This window comes from Rhea pennata, chromosome 11 (genome assembly GCF_028389875.1).
Source record: "Rhea pennata isolate bPtePen1 chromosome 11, bPtePen1.pri, whole genome shotgun sequence".
In the NCBI taxonomy this organism is placed as follows: Eukaryota; Metazoa; Chordata; class Aves; order Rheiformes; family Rheidae; genus Rhea; species Rhea pennata.
This window is the reverse complement of record NC_084673.1, coordinates 7,217,572-7,235,641: the sequence shown is the minus strand read 5'-3', so window position 1 is coordinate 7,235,641 and position 18,070 is coordinate 7,217,572. Positions and strand designations below refer to the sequence as shown.

The window sequence follows — 18,070 nt, the reverse complement described above, 5'->3', positions numbered from 1 at the left end:
AGTGCTGGATGAGTTGATAAAACAAAATCCTTAAAATCAGGTGCAAGCCCCATAGATCAGTAGCTATTTTTGCTACAAAGCAATATCCAAATTCCGGGTCATGCCAGGCTGCTTTCAAAAACCGCCATGCAGAGTGTAAGCTTAGTGTACTGCTCACTCTCAATGTCTCTTGGCACTGAACCCTGCGTACCGTTAAACATCTACAACCACTCCGCCCTGGAGGTGGCTCGATCTAACCAAGGAGAAGCTGTTCTTGCCCACTGCAAAATTGTAGATGGGCTTCAAATTCCTTCAAACGATACCTGTTGCGGGCATGTGAGGCCAGCATATGCCAGACTTCACCATTTTGAGAGTGGGTAAATGGAGGCAGAGGTTGCAGTTGCCCTTGCGTGACGTTCTGGAAAGTACATGGCACGGCAGCCCCTCCACCCCGGGCAACGCACAGCTGTGGCAGCAGAGGCAGGCATGGTCCCGTTATCACCGAAGTTGCAGAAGGATGATTTTGCAACCCTGAGGGCTTGCTAACTATCTCTGGCTAGCAGAGAAAGGCCAGGTTCCTGAGGGCACAGGATCCATGCTTGCGCTGCGTGAGGAAGGAAGCCATATGGAATTGACTGATTGAAGAGTTTTCTGCATAGATTGAAGGAAAAAGCATTAAGGCAGTGGCGAATCCTGGAGAGCAAACAACGTTCTCTCCTTGGGACTGGCCAGCTTGCTCCACGTCAGAGCGGCTCCCTCTCTGTCATTACTGCTACTGATCTTCAGCTCGTTCTTAGACCTCATCAATGCAGAGGCAGCCTTCAGCACAAAAAACTGCTAGAAACAGCAGGAGAACGCGTTCCTGCCGACTGCCTGAAACGGCACTGCTAGGCATGGACCCCTCTGCTGAATGGAGGTCACCCTGGGAAGTACCCGTGACCACCTGAATATATATTGCTGACCACCAACTGAGACACAGGAGCATCCCAGCATCATTACTTGATATCAGGGAGCACTGGCCCAGTTCCAGTGACCCTCCAGGCTCAGGGAAGAGAACACCAAATTTGCCAGTGTGGATCTAAGAGCTGCAGAGGAGACGAAAGATCACCACAAAGCCAGCACCTAGAAGAGCCACGTGTCTCACTTTATAAGCTCTCTGGGATGCAAAGCAAAAACCAGGCCTTCCCCTTCCGTCCCATCCACCCAGCCCAAAGAGCCTCTGATTTTCTTTGGAAATTTCTGGTGGTTCCACAGAATGAGTGAAAAATAAAGAAGCTGATACATAATTTACTCCTATTATCAAGATTAAACACATCTTTGCATGCCTAGCATAAAACAACCGCCATTCCTCAGATTTCTCAAGGACATGAATAAACTTCATTATTATCTAAATAATCAAGAGTATTTAATAGAATATTTAACTGTCTGTCTACTGGAAACTCACAGCCTTAATCTTAACACTGATCCTCTGCTGTCCTTCATGTAAATATTGTTGGGACATCAGCCAAAGCCTAGGGAAGTGAGCTTCATCTTGGTGGATGGGAATCTCTCATGTCAGATAGAGTCAGCCTGACTAATGAGACCTACAGCTTGCCAAAACCTACAGCCTTGCTGTCTGTTCCAGCCATTGAATGTGCTTAGAAACCCAGTGGCACTAGCCCAGCAGTCTACAGATCCCAATCAACTATCAATAGCTTAAGTGTAAGTGATTGTGTATGAAGTATGAGCCAAATGTGTTTCTTTTCTCAGTTTTAGGACCTTCAGTATTGTTATTGCACCAGTAATGCTTGCATGGAATTAATCATATACGTACCCACAAGGCAAAACATTATGGGAAGCTCTTTGTACTTTTCAAAAGTACGCAGCTCTGAAGAGTGGAGGGAGCTGGAAAGCTTCCCAGCACGGTGGGGCATTCCCCAGAGTGGAGTGATAGTTAGGAATTCTTCACCAAAATTGTTGACTCCTAGCTATTTCTCATCATGACACTGACCTCTCACTCTTCCACACTCAGCCTCTGTTTCATTTCCTCCCTGGTATTTTACTTTAAGTCTTTGATTTTTCTGCCTAATGTAGTTTTTTTTTTTTTTTTTTTTTTTTTTTTTTTTCCTTTATGTTGGTGGATCCCTTCCTCTGAAGCACATGGATACTCCATGAAAGAAGACTGGCCTAGAACCACAGGCACATCAGAAAAATCTCAAAGGCAACAAAAGGGAAAAGGAATAACACAGCCACAGGACAGTTCTGCAAAAGCTGCTCTAAATTATTCAGGATCCAAAGGTGCCTAAGGTCTGATCCAGCGCTGTGAATCACTACAACACAAGGATACTCCTGTTCCTCTTTGCCCAGGTCACAGATCTACCAGAGGGCTCAAACGAGTGCGCTCCAGCTCCACAACTGTGAGAGATAACATGATACTTGGGTGATGCTAGCTGATTGAGTAAACTGGACCTACAGCCACCTCATGCCTCCAGAAGGGATCAAGGCAAAGCCTGGGAATCTGGCCCATTCAATTCAGCAGAAACTTTGTTCTGGCATTTAAGTTTACCCTCATAAATAGAGTGTTATCATAGCGTATAAATACGCATACAAAATTACTAAGGTCAAGAGTCGAATCTAAAACCTTATTATAAGTCTAGGGCAATTACATTACCTGCAAGTTATGGAACAAGCTCAACTTCCAACAACGCAGGTGGAGTTCCTGTCTGAACAGTCATACATCCACACGGGCTAAACTACCCTTCTAATTTGTCTTGTGCTGTAAACTGAAAAACCGTGGGGAGATGCCTGAACAAAGGGAATGGCAAATTATCATATTTTTGTAATTTGTGTAAGTATTCCAAGGAAAACAGTTGGCTCCATGGTGGGGTTTGTAGCTGCCTACCATGCAGATGGTCACGGTTTCCCCGAGGACTTTCCCTCAGCACTTGCCTAACGGCACCGTTCAGATGTCGGGAACGCGCGGCACCACCCGGCTGAGATCAGACACCAAGCCACACTCCCTCCCTTGCATCCGTGCCGTACAGAGACCTCTCCGTGCTGGGCAGGGCTCCTCATCACTGCCACGTGCTGCCACGTGAAGAGCTCTGTCAGGCAGCACAGTGGACTTCTGGCCAGATGCTTCTCTCTCTGGGCAGCCACAAACCATTTTTGATTTTGCAAGTTTTCTCCTCTTTGACATGTTTCTGCAATGCTGCTACACGGTCAAGATGGATTTGGTTCACTCTTGGCCCTGGTTCACAAGGCTGTCAGCCAAATTCCACTACGGCATCGTTATTCCTGGTGATGGTGTGACAGACGCACAGAGCCCAGCTGGATTTTCAAAACCCAAGCAGTTTGCAGCACTAACCGGCGGGGGGAACACCCTCTTACTCTGAGCAGGTTTTACCTGGAAATACCAAGACCCCATAAAGTTTTTCCTACCAAAGCACTTTTCTGACCAAACTATCTGACTGTCACCGGGAAATAGAGCGCGATAGGTGCAAGCCCTATCCATCGCTACCTGATTAGTCACCACCACATCCTCGGTGCAGCATTTCTTCAAAGGAATAAAGCAGTGCTGAAACGGCTGATACAACTTGGCACTTTCAGACAGAGTTAGCGAAAGGAGAAGAGTCAACTTCACTACATCCGAGTTCACCGCAGGGCTCCCGCGGCCCTTAAAATGAACACGCTCCGCGCCGCTGCGGCGCGGTCGGCCAAACGCCGGCCTCTGCGGCGAGCGGCGGCGACCCTGCAGCCGGGAGCGGCGGGAGCACAGCGCACACCGAGGAGCGCGGCGCCTTTAGCATGTGCGCGTTCCTCCGGGTCGGAAATCGGCCTCAATTTCCCCTTTAAGCACAGCAACGGGAATGCTACTCCCAGGCAGGCGAGCACCGTCCTGCAGTCATTCTGCTCGAGACTCCGTAGGGATCCACCCTCGTGTTTCCTCGCTGTCTGCAGCGCGCAGATGTAATGCTGTCTCTTTGCCACTGCATATTCTCCTCATTTACACATGCAGCATGCATTAGAATTAAAAAACCATTAAACCTCAGAAAGGAAAAACTTTGACAGGATGCGTAATATACTAAGTATAATTAATTAAATTGGATGAGGCACCGGGGGATGAGAGAAGAGTGGATGGAGACTGTTCTTGGAAAAGGGATGGTAATGCACTAATGTTCAGTGCATGCCATTAAGAAAGAAACAGCTTTGGGAGAGGAATGGATGGATGACAGGAGCTTCGAGAGATGGCACCAGCCAGTTGGGCACCTCAGATGCATAAGTAAGAAGGTGATACCAAGAAACACAGCCAATTAAACTCTAAGAACAGTAACGAAGACAGAAAAGCACAGGAAAGATGGAAGAGTGAGAAAGGCACTAAGTTCTCTGAATAGCGACAGGCAGGGGCACGACAGCCTGGGCCCCGACGGGACGGCGACAACGTCACTAGGGTGGAAAAGCCTCCCCCAGGGAGCTCAGCCACCTTCTCCATCAGCCCTCAGGGCTGAACCTCGCCACCTGCCTCTTCCCCTCCTGCCCCAAATCCACACTCTGATTCCACAGAAGTTCATGCAGGTGTGAGGAGCTTTTACCCTGGGAAAGCATCTGGCCCTTTTGGGGGTTACTTTTCAATAATTTTTATTTTAAAGACCAGCTCCCTAATGCAGTGCAGCATGCTGCTCCATACCCTCCTCCCCTGGCGTCGGAAGGAGCAGCCAAAGCTGGGGATGGAGAAGGAGTGTCAAAGCCGGCCCCAGTCGACACAGCAGGTACAACATGATGAGACAGACACAGTCTGTCTGTTCAGCAGGACAATGTTTTAACAGGCTTAACAACGGCATCGGCACTGATCGTTAGGCAATTAGAACTGCTGAAAGTTGACAAAGCACCAGGTCCAAATGAATTATATCCCCAAATCCTGCAGGCAGGAGCACGGAAAAGAAAAAAGTCGTTGTCAACACTCTCACCAAGTGCTCACCAAGTGCAGAAGCAGAAACTAAAATCTTAAGGGCTGCTCATTTACTTGCTGTTGGGAGAGATAAAAGGGAAAGTCCAGGAAATGAGGTCTTTAAATCATCATTTAGGGAGTGATGGGAGGGAAGGTCCTGGAAACACTGATACAGCCAGGATTGCTCAACCCGTAGGAACACTTGCTGCAGTGAGAAAGAGACTGTGTGCTCAGAAAGGCGAGGCAGACTTCAGCTGGGGGAGTTCACTCCTGAATCATCTCCACTGTGGTTATTTGCTCAGTTCTGCAGATTCCACAGAGCGGTCGGTGCCGGCCAAGGGGACGGTTTTGCTCCATGAGCTGTTCTCTCATGCAACCTGCCAAGACCCACTCCTTAGCGCATCTACAGGATTTAATCCACGTGGGACCACTCTGGCTCTGTGCTCTATCCCTTGCAAAGCACAGCATACAGGGCTTTGTCACACAGTGTTTCTCAAGTACAGCCCTTCACTTTGAGTGACTAGTCATGCTTTTAGGGAAAACATGCAAATGTAATTTAAAGACTCTAAGTGATACAGAATATATCACATCCCTTGGGAACCTGCTCCAGAGGGTAATTATTCTAATTCCTAAAATCATGTATCTCATTTGCAGCTTGAATTTTCCAAGGCAAACCTCCACCCTCTAGCAGTGGTTATGCCTAAATTTGAGAGCTGTTTAGCAGCAAACACCTTCTCCCTGGATGCACTCACAAACATGGGCTGAAATGACCAGTGTCTCGAGCAAATTCTAGAGCTAGAGCATCTCCTGCGAGGACAACATCTCTCTCGGACTCCAATCTCAAATCTAGGACCGCTAGCCAGAACAACCAGGAGAATGTCATCAGGGAGACAACGAAGGAAAGGACAGAGGCAATATTAGTATTTGGGGCCCAAATTCAAGCCCAACAGTATCAGTCCTACTGTTTTTAATGGGCTTTGAGTCAAGTCCTAAACCTCCAGGCGAAGCAGGAGCCAAATAAACCTTTGCATAGTGAAAGGCAACGCCTTGAACTATACCCAGAAGTTCTGTGGCCGGCTCCAGACACTGAGCAGTCTCCAGAAAGCAACAGGAGACTTTTCATGTGAGGTCCATCACTGACAGAGCCTCTCTCTTCCAACTGACTGCCAGAGCTTGGCTGTCTTTGCAAGGTACATCTGGCCAGCACACAAGTATGTCCAGTTCATATGAATTTTCTACAAATAGGTGGAGATAGCTACCATATAACAAAGGAGGAGGGCTGCAGAAGCACAGGTCAGTTGATTAGGGAATTGTAGGTGGAATTGTTCATTTTAATTACACGTCTTCATTAATATGAGATTTGTAGATCCTACAATGATGACTGCTGGGTCTAAATATTTGCATGAGTGAATACATTCCCACAGAAGGAAACATGGCTAGAAGGTGAATGAGATGTAGAACTTTGTTCCATTTTACAACGGCATTTCTAGCACGTAACAAAGCGATCTCCCAGAGCCCAGCACTGTACCAGACACAAGCAACTGCAGATGTAAGATAAACATTTTTACAAGGCATGAAACAGCGTCCAGAAAAAGACCAGCTCAAGTTGGAAATAAGTGATGAATGTGGTAAAACACAGGTTATACTGAGCTGTTTGCATTTCTCTGGCACTTGAATGAGTTTGATACAAGCATCATGGTTACCTGTTCTACTGACAGCACTGAAAGGAAACAAAAGTTTGGAACAAGCCAAATACATTCAATTCCCCTGAATAATTTAGGCTGCTGAGTTATCATGTGCTTCATGGACTGTCATCAAGAAAAGCTGTATTGCAAACTAAAGGTCTGTAAATCAATGCAGCTGAGGGACCAACGCTAATCAGAGAGTGGCTGCAAAAGTAGTACATGTCAGAACAAATGCACAACATGAAAATCAACCTGGAGAGTGTTACAAGGCAGACTGCAGTCCTGCCTTTCCTAGGGATGGCTTCTGAGGAACTTAGTTTTAGAAACCCAACTGGATTAGGCAGATGGAAGCATCAAGAAGACACAGGCTGATTCGGTTGAAACATGCTGCTGAGCAGCACTGTCAGCGACACAAATAACTCAGCAGGCAAACTCAAATAGTGAAAAACAGGAAATAAATGAAAGTCCAATACATGTAATGCCTCATTGCAGACGAAATGCTCCCCAAAGCTATTTATATGCTCCAGTCATTTACCCACCGCTTCCAGTAAGGCCTCTGGCTCGCTGACCTTTTCTGATTTATTACTATTTAAGACTTCGGCTTCAGATTTCTAGCCAAATTCTTCTTCCCAAACTAGAGATGCTCCTTTTATAGCTGCTTGCTGAGTGGTGTCCAATGATCCAGAATCAAGTTATTTGACTTGAGAAAGCCTTTTCTCTTTCAGTGCAAATCAGGAGGTTCCTCACCTGGATCAGGACTGGTTCACTTATTGAAACAGCTAATTGGAGAAAGTGCTCAGGCAGACAAGGAAGCAACTTTTGCTGTACTCACACTAACTACAGTCCTTCCTTGTATCCATTCAAATTAAATGCAGTGAAACCAGAGCAGATCATTAAAACTAGAGGAGAAGACTGAATTTTTAAGGTGTCAGTTGGTAGACACCTTAATACATGCAGTACAGTCCCTTCCTACACTGCAGTCAACAGGTACAGTTTGGCAGTAGGATTCACAAATCTTTTCAGAAGTCTGTGCATTAATTAGGCTGACATTTCCAAAGCAGTCAGAGGAAATCAAGTGCCCAACCCATGTTCACTTTCAAGTGATTTAGACACCTACCTTCCCCAGGCTTCTCTGAAAAGATCTTCACTGTCTTTTGTTTTTCACACAGGGAAGTGCAAAACCAACTGCAAAAACTACCCCAGCCAGCACACATTCAGCAAAGAAAACTGTCTTCCACCTAGGACGAGTCTGATCTGGCAAGAAGCGACTTGACCTTATCTCCCATCATCTGCCAGCTGAAAGCACTCAGTATGTGGTGGAATTACATGTCTCTCCTCCCCACTGCCTTGCAGCCCAGCCCTCTGGCTCTAGACCACTCTTTCCAGCAGGCTGTAGCAGTATCAAAGAGACATCTCCCACGACTACCTCCAAACCTTCGCTCGTGTGGCAGAGGAGCTTTGTGGCTTGCGGTTCTCAAGTGCTAAGATGCACAGTAGCATCTGGGGGAAAATCTCACAAAATGATCCAAGATCAGTTTTCTCCAGCTGGGACTGATTGAATACAGCCTGGGCACAGGATGATGTGGGAAATCATTCGTAGCTGAGCACAAATTGCATGCGTAGAGGTAATTACTTCAGCACAAGGTTAGCAGCACCACTAGCCACATCTCAGCAATTTTCATTTCCTATTGCTTCAATTCAAAGAGGGTTTTTTTTCCATCTCTTTTTTTGGTCAATTTTCTCCTTTTCCATCAGGAAACTCACTTTAACCTGGGATGTCTTCAGAGTAAAGCCCCACTTTCACAAAACCTGGTCATTCCATATATTCACATTTTGTTCTATATCCTGCATCCAGTCCTAGGGCCCAATTTGTCTCAACCTCACTCTGTTTCCATGCCCCAAGTACAACTGTCACTGCCCAAACATGAAGTGACACAGTGGTGACTGCAGTCACCCGCTGTTATGTGCTGTCACTTGGAGCCTTCCATGGATATCAGTAATGAAACACAACATGTAAGTAGCTAATGAAGCTGGTTACAAAGCAAGTCATTCTGCATGTTCAGAAAAGAGTGAAAATATGGTAAGGAAAATGGAACAAAAAGGATTTGTGCCTAAAAATAAAAACACTAACAGAACTCATGCTGAGAGTGGGCAAAATTTATCATTACTATTACAGATATTCAGCAAAAATGGGGCTGCATTATACTCACCGTGATTATATACCTTGTGATGAGCGTAGTTCTATAATATATATGCTATAGAGAGCTTACATTCTAAACAGAAAAAGCAGTTAAATGCAGGGATACCAAAAACGGAAATTACTGAACAAATGCAACACAAAAAGATCAGTTTGAGTCTGGAGAGGCCCTAGGTCTCCAGGTTCCCAGCCCCGCACATTCAGCTGCATACCTGCATGACTACGGCAAAGAAAAGCTGCAAAACTTTTTAATAATTCTGTGACCTATTTAAAAATATCTGCTCTCTTACATTCATATATGCTGTATGAGAAATAAAATATAGTACTCAGTTTTGAGTGGCAGCACATCCCTTAAGACAGATAAAAGAGGCAAATTCTCTTTGCTGTTTGGTATCAATTATTACAGAGTTTTGACTTATATATTATTACATAGATCATTTAGTAAAACAACCTACATACCACCCCTGTAGTACGTCTCCCTTCAACAGAGATCTGCTGGAACGGGAGCATTTTAGACACTCACCCCCATATACCTTCTCTCAGAAGACCGTGGGCTCCCTCCTCCCCACTCAGGTGAAGATACATCAGCCTTCCCTAAATCACTTTTCACCATAAAAATGCAATTTAGAGTGGTCCAAATGAGGCACAGGCTGTAATTTTTCTTTACCGTGCTCGCAGGTTGTTTGCACCAATTTTGCCACCAGCAGGGAAAGAAAAGCCACTGGAGTCGCCCCAAAGCCACCGGAGTCGCCCCAAAGCCACCGGAGTTGCCCCAAAGCCACCGGAGTCGCCCCAAGGCGAGGGGCAAGTCGCCCCGGCGCCGACGGCGCTTTGGTCGGAGAGCATCTCGCCGCTGGGGCTGCAGCCGCTTCCTGCCGCCTGGCCGAGGCGCGGGCGGCCGACCGAGGAGCTCCTGGGAAAGCCGAGCAGGAGAACGGAGCGGGGACATCCCACCCCACCGTGAGCCCCAAGGGTCTCTGCGCCCAGCACCGGCGGCTTGCTTCCCTCTCGGAGCGGCCTGCAGTACGCAGGCTCGCTCGTGCGCAGACGCCCGTCCAACGCTTTAGCCAAATTACTCCCTGAATTGATTGAGCATGTGTTCTGATAAACCAGAAAGTTACCCAATCTGATAGCGGCCGCTCGTGACCAGAGCTCTGCTCCTCCTCTAGCTGCGCTAACGCCACGTCGCGCGGCGAAAGCCTGCGGATGCCGAGGGTCAGCTCACTGCTTGCTCTGATTATTCCTTTAATAAAGGGCCCTGTATTTTACAGCAGCAGCAAAATTGATGCAGGTTGCCATGGTAGGCACACACGTTCCTGTTTAGGAGAATAATAGACGGCTTTGTATAATTCACTGATTTCAGATGATTTCTCACCCAAAGAGCAAGTCTCTCAAGTTACATAAGTCACCTGTTGTTTAGTCAATCTGGCAATTTTAATTAGAATAAATTTTTGTAATTCCTCTATGCAACACTTAGAGCTGCTCCACCACCAGAATGTGAAGATGCCTGTAAATTATACAGGCTCCAATCACATCTTTTTCGCTCTTTTAATTACAGTAACATTACAGCATTAATCATCTAAGCCTCTGTTAAACAAGTAACAGCCATCCTCCGTCATAATTAAAAAGAAAGGCCAAGCAAACCAGAGTTTGGAGTTTACTGCATTTCCAATGAAAATTGTGTTTTAACTTAAGAGTTTCACAAACACTAGTTTTATTTGGCTCTAATTAGCGTTGTGAAGGAAACACCAAAAGGTTAATAAGAGATGGTTAGTGTGCAATGCAGGTTTCCCGGTGCCAGCCCCAGCAGTTCAGCCTGTTTTCAGAGTCATTAACGAAGTAGATTGATTGCGGTAGGAGATCAGGAAGTGCTCACTTGCTGTGTTAGCAGAAGGTTAGTTTTTAGTCATTCTTTCCCTACTGTTAAATATGATGTCTATTACCTTGACCATTACTAGTCTTAATTGCTGTGAAAGAGTTAATGGTTTCCTTAGAGTTTGCTAGCAAAAGGAGGAAAAAAAAGTGCACATGTGCCTTTTTTGGGCTTGTTTATAAGGGAAAAGGAAGCTGCTAGCCTCACAGAATTGTTTATTTATCTTAGAAATATTTGGAAATCAAAGTATTGTGCGGTGTTTTTGGAAAAGGATGCCTTGGGAGAGCCAGGGAAGAGGGTTCAGCCGCCTCGTCCTTCAGCTGAACTTTACCAGAGAGATCTCCTCCTCCAACTATTTGCCTGGGATTTGAGTTAAGGAGCTGTTAACAAAACCAAGCACAAAGAGAGGCTGGAACTCTCTGACTGGAAACATCACCTCCTCCGTCTCTCCCATACGTTGTTCTCTGCTCACACAGCAAAACAGTGGCTAGGCAATATCCACATTTGACAAAAACTCACTAAAAAAAAAAAAAAAAAAGGCTAGCAAAAAAGCCCTCCAACTTTGGGGGTTGATCATTCATCCATGACAAGCCTACACAACACGGCATGGATCCAGGTTTTAATTTTCCTCTCCGTGTTGCCAAAATGTTCACATCTGTGAGGATTTTCTGTACTTACAGGGAACAGATCTGAGGACATACAGGTTGTAACTGCAGTGACCCTGGCACCGAGTAACTTCAGGGACAGAGACACTGCAAGCATTATCTGCCTGCTAATGAACCCGAAAACTGAGGAAAACATTCCAGAAACGGGGGCTATATGGTAACGTTTGTCGTGCAAACAAAGGAGGTTACGCATCTGTTTGTTATTTGGTTCTGCTGTTTTACAAAAAGGATTGGCTTGCGTTCACTTCTGTGGCTGTAATCTCAGTATCGCCTCTGCCCCACCAATTCCCAGCGAAGCTCTGCACAAGCAAACTCAACCGCTGCAGAGCTCGCAGCCCCAAAGCAGACTCAACGCGAGGGGCCCATCCGTGTCGGCCAGCCGCTTGCCAGTCCCCGAGACGCTCTAGGGCGGACAACGCCAGCGGCAAGGGAGGCCGATTCCCTCGACGGGGCAGCCAGACCCCCAACGCTATGTTTTCAGATTACCTAGCAAAGACGGATCTGAGCACCACCCACCTGGCAGCTCTGCGGGCAGACCCCAAGAGAGCCTTGCCACTCTGCGACCTAGACAGCTTTTCCTCCCGCCTGGTGGAAGATACAACCTCTCCCTCCAAGCCTTGCTCAGGCAACACTAGCGAGAGCCGGCGCTGGGGTAAATGCAGAGCCTGCGTACGAAGGCATCAGTAACCTGCACGCCAACCCATCAGGAGGGGCCCCAGCTCCTTGCCCAGCTTTTGCGAGGCTTTTGCCAGAGCAGACTTAGATGCTCAACAGGTAATCACTTAGAAGTGTCAGAATACGAAGACGATCAATGCCCCCTTCTTATCCCAAAGCTCAGCTTACCCACTTTTCATACAAATCCTTCTCTGGAGTTTCAAAGTATCCTGCAAAGCAGACTGCTCCCTCCATGCTGGCTACTGTAGGAGCACCACTGAGCTTGCTTAGGCTGTTTTAGTGGAAGATCTATCCAATAATGCAGGAATCAGAAGAGCTATTATAATTGGCATTGCCCTATAAAGAAAGCTTACATCTTTTATCCATCTTAAGGGATGTGCTGTCACTCACTTGCAAGTGTTATACTTTACTCCCCATGCTGCATATATGAACATAAGAAAGTAGGTATCTTTATTAATTTTTATAAACTTCTAAAGAAATGCAGCTGTATTTGCCACTTCCAAAGCCCTGGAATCTCTCACTTAGGTCTTCATATACATACAACTCGAGGTACAGTGTTTCTGCAGAACAAAAAGGAGTTGCAAGTATATTAAATGACTGCTGGAAATTAGGTTCAAAATCAAAAATTTATAATAACTGTGTTTGCCTCCAGTTAATGCCATTAGTCATGTTCTCAATTCATGGCTAAAACGTATCCAGATATGACGGAGCCGAGCATGGCATGAGAACCCGTTGGAATATTCTGCATAAAACCTCATCCAGTAAATGATGAGGTATTTGAATAATTTGGAATGCGAGCAACATGGAAAGTTTCAGTTTCAGTGAATATAATGTGCCCAGTCCTCCTTTACATTCAAGCCTATTTATATACTATGTGATAGTATAAAGGAGACTTAACATGAGCATTTAAATATAACCTATTTCTATTCAAAGACCCTTCATCTTGCTGGAGTTTTTGAGAATCAGACACAAATCAACTACCGATGAGAGCAAAGTTACTCAAATGTGTAAATGTATGCAAGAACAGGTCTTTACAAATGACATTTCACGCCAACCTTTACTGCTGATCTGGCACCAGAAAAATGAAAGTGATGCTTTTAGAAGCAATTCTCTGAAGAGACACATTAGTGACACACAGCATTACTTAAAACCCCACAAACTTTGATTTTAAAGCTTTTCACTATTTTATGGCTGTGGTGGTTATTTCTAACACTAGCCTTTTATGATTAGCATGTGTTTATTATTTTCATACTTTCCTTTTGATTCTATTTTTATCTCAAACAATGAATCACTGCTTCTTTGGGCCAACGATTTTCCTTCTACAACTGATGCTAAAAATACTGGCCACCACTGGGAATTGAGATAAGTTTGAAATCTGTTGCTTATAACATCAGAAACATATATTTGAAATAGTTACTTTTTGGTTTCTACACTGGCAAGAGCTCCTATGACTTATAGAGTACAAGTGTGGTTCTGGCTCAAGGCAAGGTGAGAAAGGTAATAGAAAAGATTTAAAGAGATCTACGTGTCTATATACATCCACACAAAGAAAACAAGCCAAACGTGCACAGATGATATGTTTGGAAGAGGGCAATGGCAAAAAAAAAAAAAAAAAAAGAAAAGAAAAAAAAGAAAAGAAAAAGAAAAGAAAAGGAAAAAAAAAAAGAAAAAGTCCCAATATGAGCAAAACCAAGGGAGGAATAACTATCTGAATCACAAAACAGAGTATCTAGCCTCAAAGATGCTAATTCAGGTCCTGAGGGATCTAATCAACCTCTTTGTTGAAGTAAAGATAAAACTTTTTGACAGCAAATGCTTTCTGATAAAATGGAATTTTCAATTACTCTACGAAACATCTGGTCCGTGCTACCATTTACGGAGAAAAGCACCATGACGCTTCGCAGTGTTGGAAAAATATTTCACGCTGTGAATTCCCCACTTTGCTGGGAGGAACAGGCATCAGGAGCTTCAAACTCGGCAGCGAGTCTCCTGCCGCCGGCGGCGTTTCCTGCCGGCCCCCGCAGAGCGGCTCCGCCGGCCCTGGTAGCGACACGGCGCTTCGCACCCGCCCGGCGAGCCCTGCTGGAGCCCACGGTCTCCTCCAGCGCTGGACATTGATTGAAGGTTACATCAGGACTTTGAGCAAATTCAGTAAATATTGCAGCGAATTTGGGCCAAGACATAAGCGGAGCTCCCAGCGTTTTTGCAGCCAACCTGAAACGTCGGAGAGCTCTAACAGACACTTCAAAATCTCACTTTCCCTAACAAATCTGCCTGAAAGTTCAGCGGAGGCGATATGAGGAGAGAAGTGGGTATAAACTTCTAGCAGTGCTTAACACCTCCAGAAATAAACAAACAATTAAAGGGCGGCAAGGCGGTGTCGGGAGGTGAAGCCCTGCCTGCGCCGGCATTCCTGCTCCTTCCTTTCGGTATCAATTAGCAGGGGAAGGAAAACAATTCCGCGTGATAATGAACTCCAAATTGGGAACATATTAGCGCAATTAAAGCCATCTTTTCAACTGATGAATTTATAATCAATAATTAAGATCCCGAGGTAAAGAGGGACTGGGCAGGAGGCCTGCTCCCGAAATAGGCTAAGTGGCTCAGCTCCAGGCAGTATTTCTGATGACCTGCTGCTGCCCACTAAAGCTAGACACCCTTCACACTACAATTTGCCGTTTTTCAGGAAATGTAGGTCATTTCCAGAGAAAGGAGAACGGCCGCTGCCACGATGGAGCGGCAGCTGGTGCCCCTCCAAGTGGCAGCTGAGAGGAGGTGGAGGAGAAGGCAGGGCAGGGCCAGCACCGCAGCAAAGGGACGCGGCTGGGCACGTGCCACCACGTCGGGACGCACAGGCGGCCGGCGGGGAATGCCAGCGACCCCACAGCTCACCACCTGCCCGTGGCTCGGCCAGCTGGGGAAGGAGCAGCCCTCTCCTTCCCAACTGCCCCGTCCTCACGAGAAAAGATGCTGGAGCACCGTTCCACCTGGAGACTACCTGAGCCTGAATAAAACCATTTTGTAAGAAAATAATTCAATAACCACGCCTTCATTTTTCCCCCCACTGAAATCCAAGAGAGTTTCATATTGGCTTGAAAGACCAGACTGCAAATCCACAGGCCTTGAGATTTATTTTAAGAACGCTAAAGAAGGTTGGATGCATTCATGCCTACCTCTTTCTGCAGGAAATCTAACATCTCCGTAAGTGCAAATCAGCTAGACAGGCCCATGCTAATCCCCCACAGCCGGTGAGGAGGAATTGTCCCGTACCCCGCGCCTGATTAACACGCTTTATATCAAGATGTCACAGAGCTGTAAGGATTTGTGCCAACCGGTGTCTTGCCTCAGCAGATCCAGGATTACCCACAGAGCAGATAAAAAGACTTTGAAATTATCTGGACAAAAATCTGAAAATTCGGCATTCATGAATCACTTGTAATATTATAACTAGAGGTCCAAGCTCAGCGGACCCGGTGGCTCGAGCGTGCGGCAGGGGCGCCTTGCGGAGCTCGCAGGCAGGAGATCATTATAACTGCGACTGCAGACTCCAGAGATGCTCATGATGCATCTCTCCTGGATTGGGAGAGAGGCAGTTTAGACAGGGATAGTGATCTAAAGAAAGGAACAGGGACATTAGCTTCCCAAACTCGCATCAGGCGGTGAGCTGGAGTCGCGCTGGGTACTAGGGAAGGCTATTAGCTAGCTGGTGTAAGCATCCCTGGCAACTCGGTCTTGAATATTGTTTTGTTTCCTTCTCCTCCCTGCAACTCTGACCTGAAATTGGGTAAAAATTGCAATGCCAAAACCATAGCTTTAATCATGTGGGAACTATTGTTATCACTGCAGTCGGAGTACCTTGATTTTCCTGATTATTTTCTACCGTCCCTGCTCGACAAATCAGCTTAGAAGATACTCTTTAACCTTCTTCCAGCTTCTGTGACAATAACTGCTAACTTTCGAGCCTGCACTCCTCTCGTCATTATTCTACAAACATACGGATAACCGTGCGGGCAGGCGCCTACCCGTTTCCCGGCACAAAACCAGCTTTTGATGCGGCACCTGCTTTCGCAGCCATCCCCACCCAAGTCCAAGGGGGCAGGATGGTCTCCAGCGCCAAGACGCCTCCAAGTCCCTTTACCCTGGGGGCAGGATTCCTAACCACCTCCTATTTGGTTTCTCTTTCAAGGCTTAAATAGGCCATTAGAGCCCTGTTCCCTGCCTGATTAAAGGGCATTGCTAGCACAGAGTGGCAACCTGCAGGAGGGAGACCGGCCGCTTATAATTTGAGGGAAAACTTGGCTTTTTGGCTAGGCCTCCAGCCCAGATCTGCTTGCAGGTGCGCAGCAGCACGCGCCCACCTGCTCATTTTGGGGAGCAGCGGCACGGCGCCCACGGCCGCCGCGGGCGCGGGAGCCGGGCGCCCCGCAGGCCGGGCGCGCACGGCAGACCCGTCCTCCGCGCCAGCTGCACGCAGCAGCGTGCGGGCAGCAGCCTCGCCAGCCACGCGGGCAACGGCGAGGGCCGGCTCACGGCTGCCGACACCCTGCCCGCGCCTCTCCCGGTCCAGATGTGTCCCGCTGGGTCCGCTGTCTAGACACGCGTGCAGGGACCTCAGCAGAAAATATCCGTGGGAGCAGCTTCCCAGACACCCGCGGGGAGAAGCCTGGAAGGAGCAGGTTGCATAAGGAAACTTCTGTCACGTAGCATTAGGGATACTTGACGCGAGCTTTTCCCATGTAAATGGATGCGATTTAGGCTGCAAGGCTAAGTTTGCCTCTGCTCTAGTTTCGAATCCAAAAAACAGGGTTTCCTATCTCACATCTAAAAATCCCGGGCCGCGTGAGTGTTCAGCCAAATCCAGCTAGATGGCAATGCAGAGCCAAAGTTTTGGGCCTGCAGACAGCCCAGCCAGGAGCACCCTTAAGCAGGTGCTCAACTCCAGAGGATGCATTTCCACCGCACATGCTCAGCTGCTTGGGTGCCCCTAGGTCAGAGCCACAAAGAACCACCCACGCAGCGCAAAGGGACAGCACAAGTGACCTGCCCCAGTGAACAGCAGCCTCGCTGTTTTACTGATTTCCTTCAAAAACACACCAGAAACAGGAGCGCTAAGCCTGCTGAGCATCACGGGACTTGGAAGCGAGGCATGCAGCTCATCTTTGGAAGTCCTCATTAAAGCTACCTCTGATTTTCTTTGGGTATTTTACATGCAATAGGGAGTTTCCATTACAATGGATTGGACCAAATTTATTTCTGGGATAACTCCTTTGATGAGCTCTGTCTCCAATTCATTCTCTTCAACTTATTTGCATTGCTATCTTATGCACAACAGAGACAGCATGCAGACTTATCAGAAATGTAATCTCTGTAAAACCCTATCTGCAGTCCACTGAGGTTGGTTTTTGCTAAAGAAACGTGACAAAAAATTAACAGATGTTATTCAGACCATTCAACAGGACAGAAATCAATTATGAACATTTTTGCTCCTATACCCATCCCTTACTGCAGGAAGCATCTTAGGAAACCCTCTCCTGATCAAAATGAAAAAGCATTTCTTTGTAATAGAGGAATAATAAATGATAGCTATCAGCCTGCATTCTCTGACACAGAGCTGGTCCTCGGAGAATTAAACTGCCACTGTACAGTTACATAAATGTTTAATTTTTTTCATCTTCGGCCACAGTAGGGTCGTCTGGAAATGCATTATCACGGGGGAACGCCATCCCTCTCCAATTAGTGTGGCTGGCAGCGGGAACGGGTAGGTGACCTCTGCGTCCCCCTACGTATGGAGTCGTACAGGGTTAACTATGGCCATTTAACAGACTCTATTGAGAATTAATACAGTGATCAGCTTCTCTTCCGAAAAAACCCCATTCGGTGGCGCAGATGGCAAGAACTCTCTCTCTCCCCCATTTGACTCTTTTATGACAGCAAAACAAAGGCTTTTAATGATGTTTACCATGAATTGAATTAAACAGCTGAAGACCAGTTCATAATCACAGCATTTTGTTTTCATATCCTTAAGTCTTTTAGCAGTGGGGCTTCCATTTGAGCCTCAGCTACAGCTTA

At 46.7% G+C, this 18,070-nt stretch overlaps 1 protein-coding gene across 2 annotated transcripts in view; it reads right to left on the bottom strand.

The window, feature by feature from the left end:
- The window catches only part of PCDH19 (protocadherin 19), a 69,723-nt gene that overhangs the window by 13,448 nt on the left and 38,205 nt on the right, over positions 1-18,070 (bottom strand). The window lies entirely within an intron of this gene.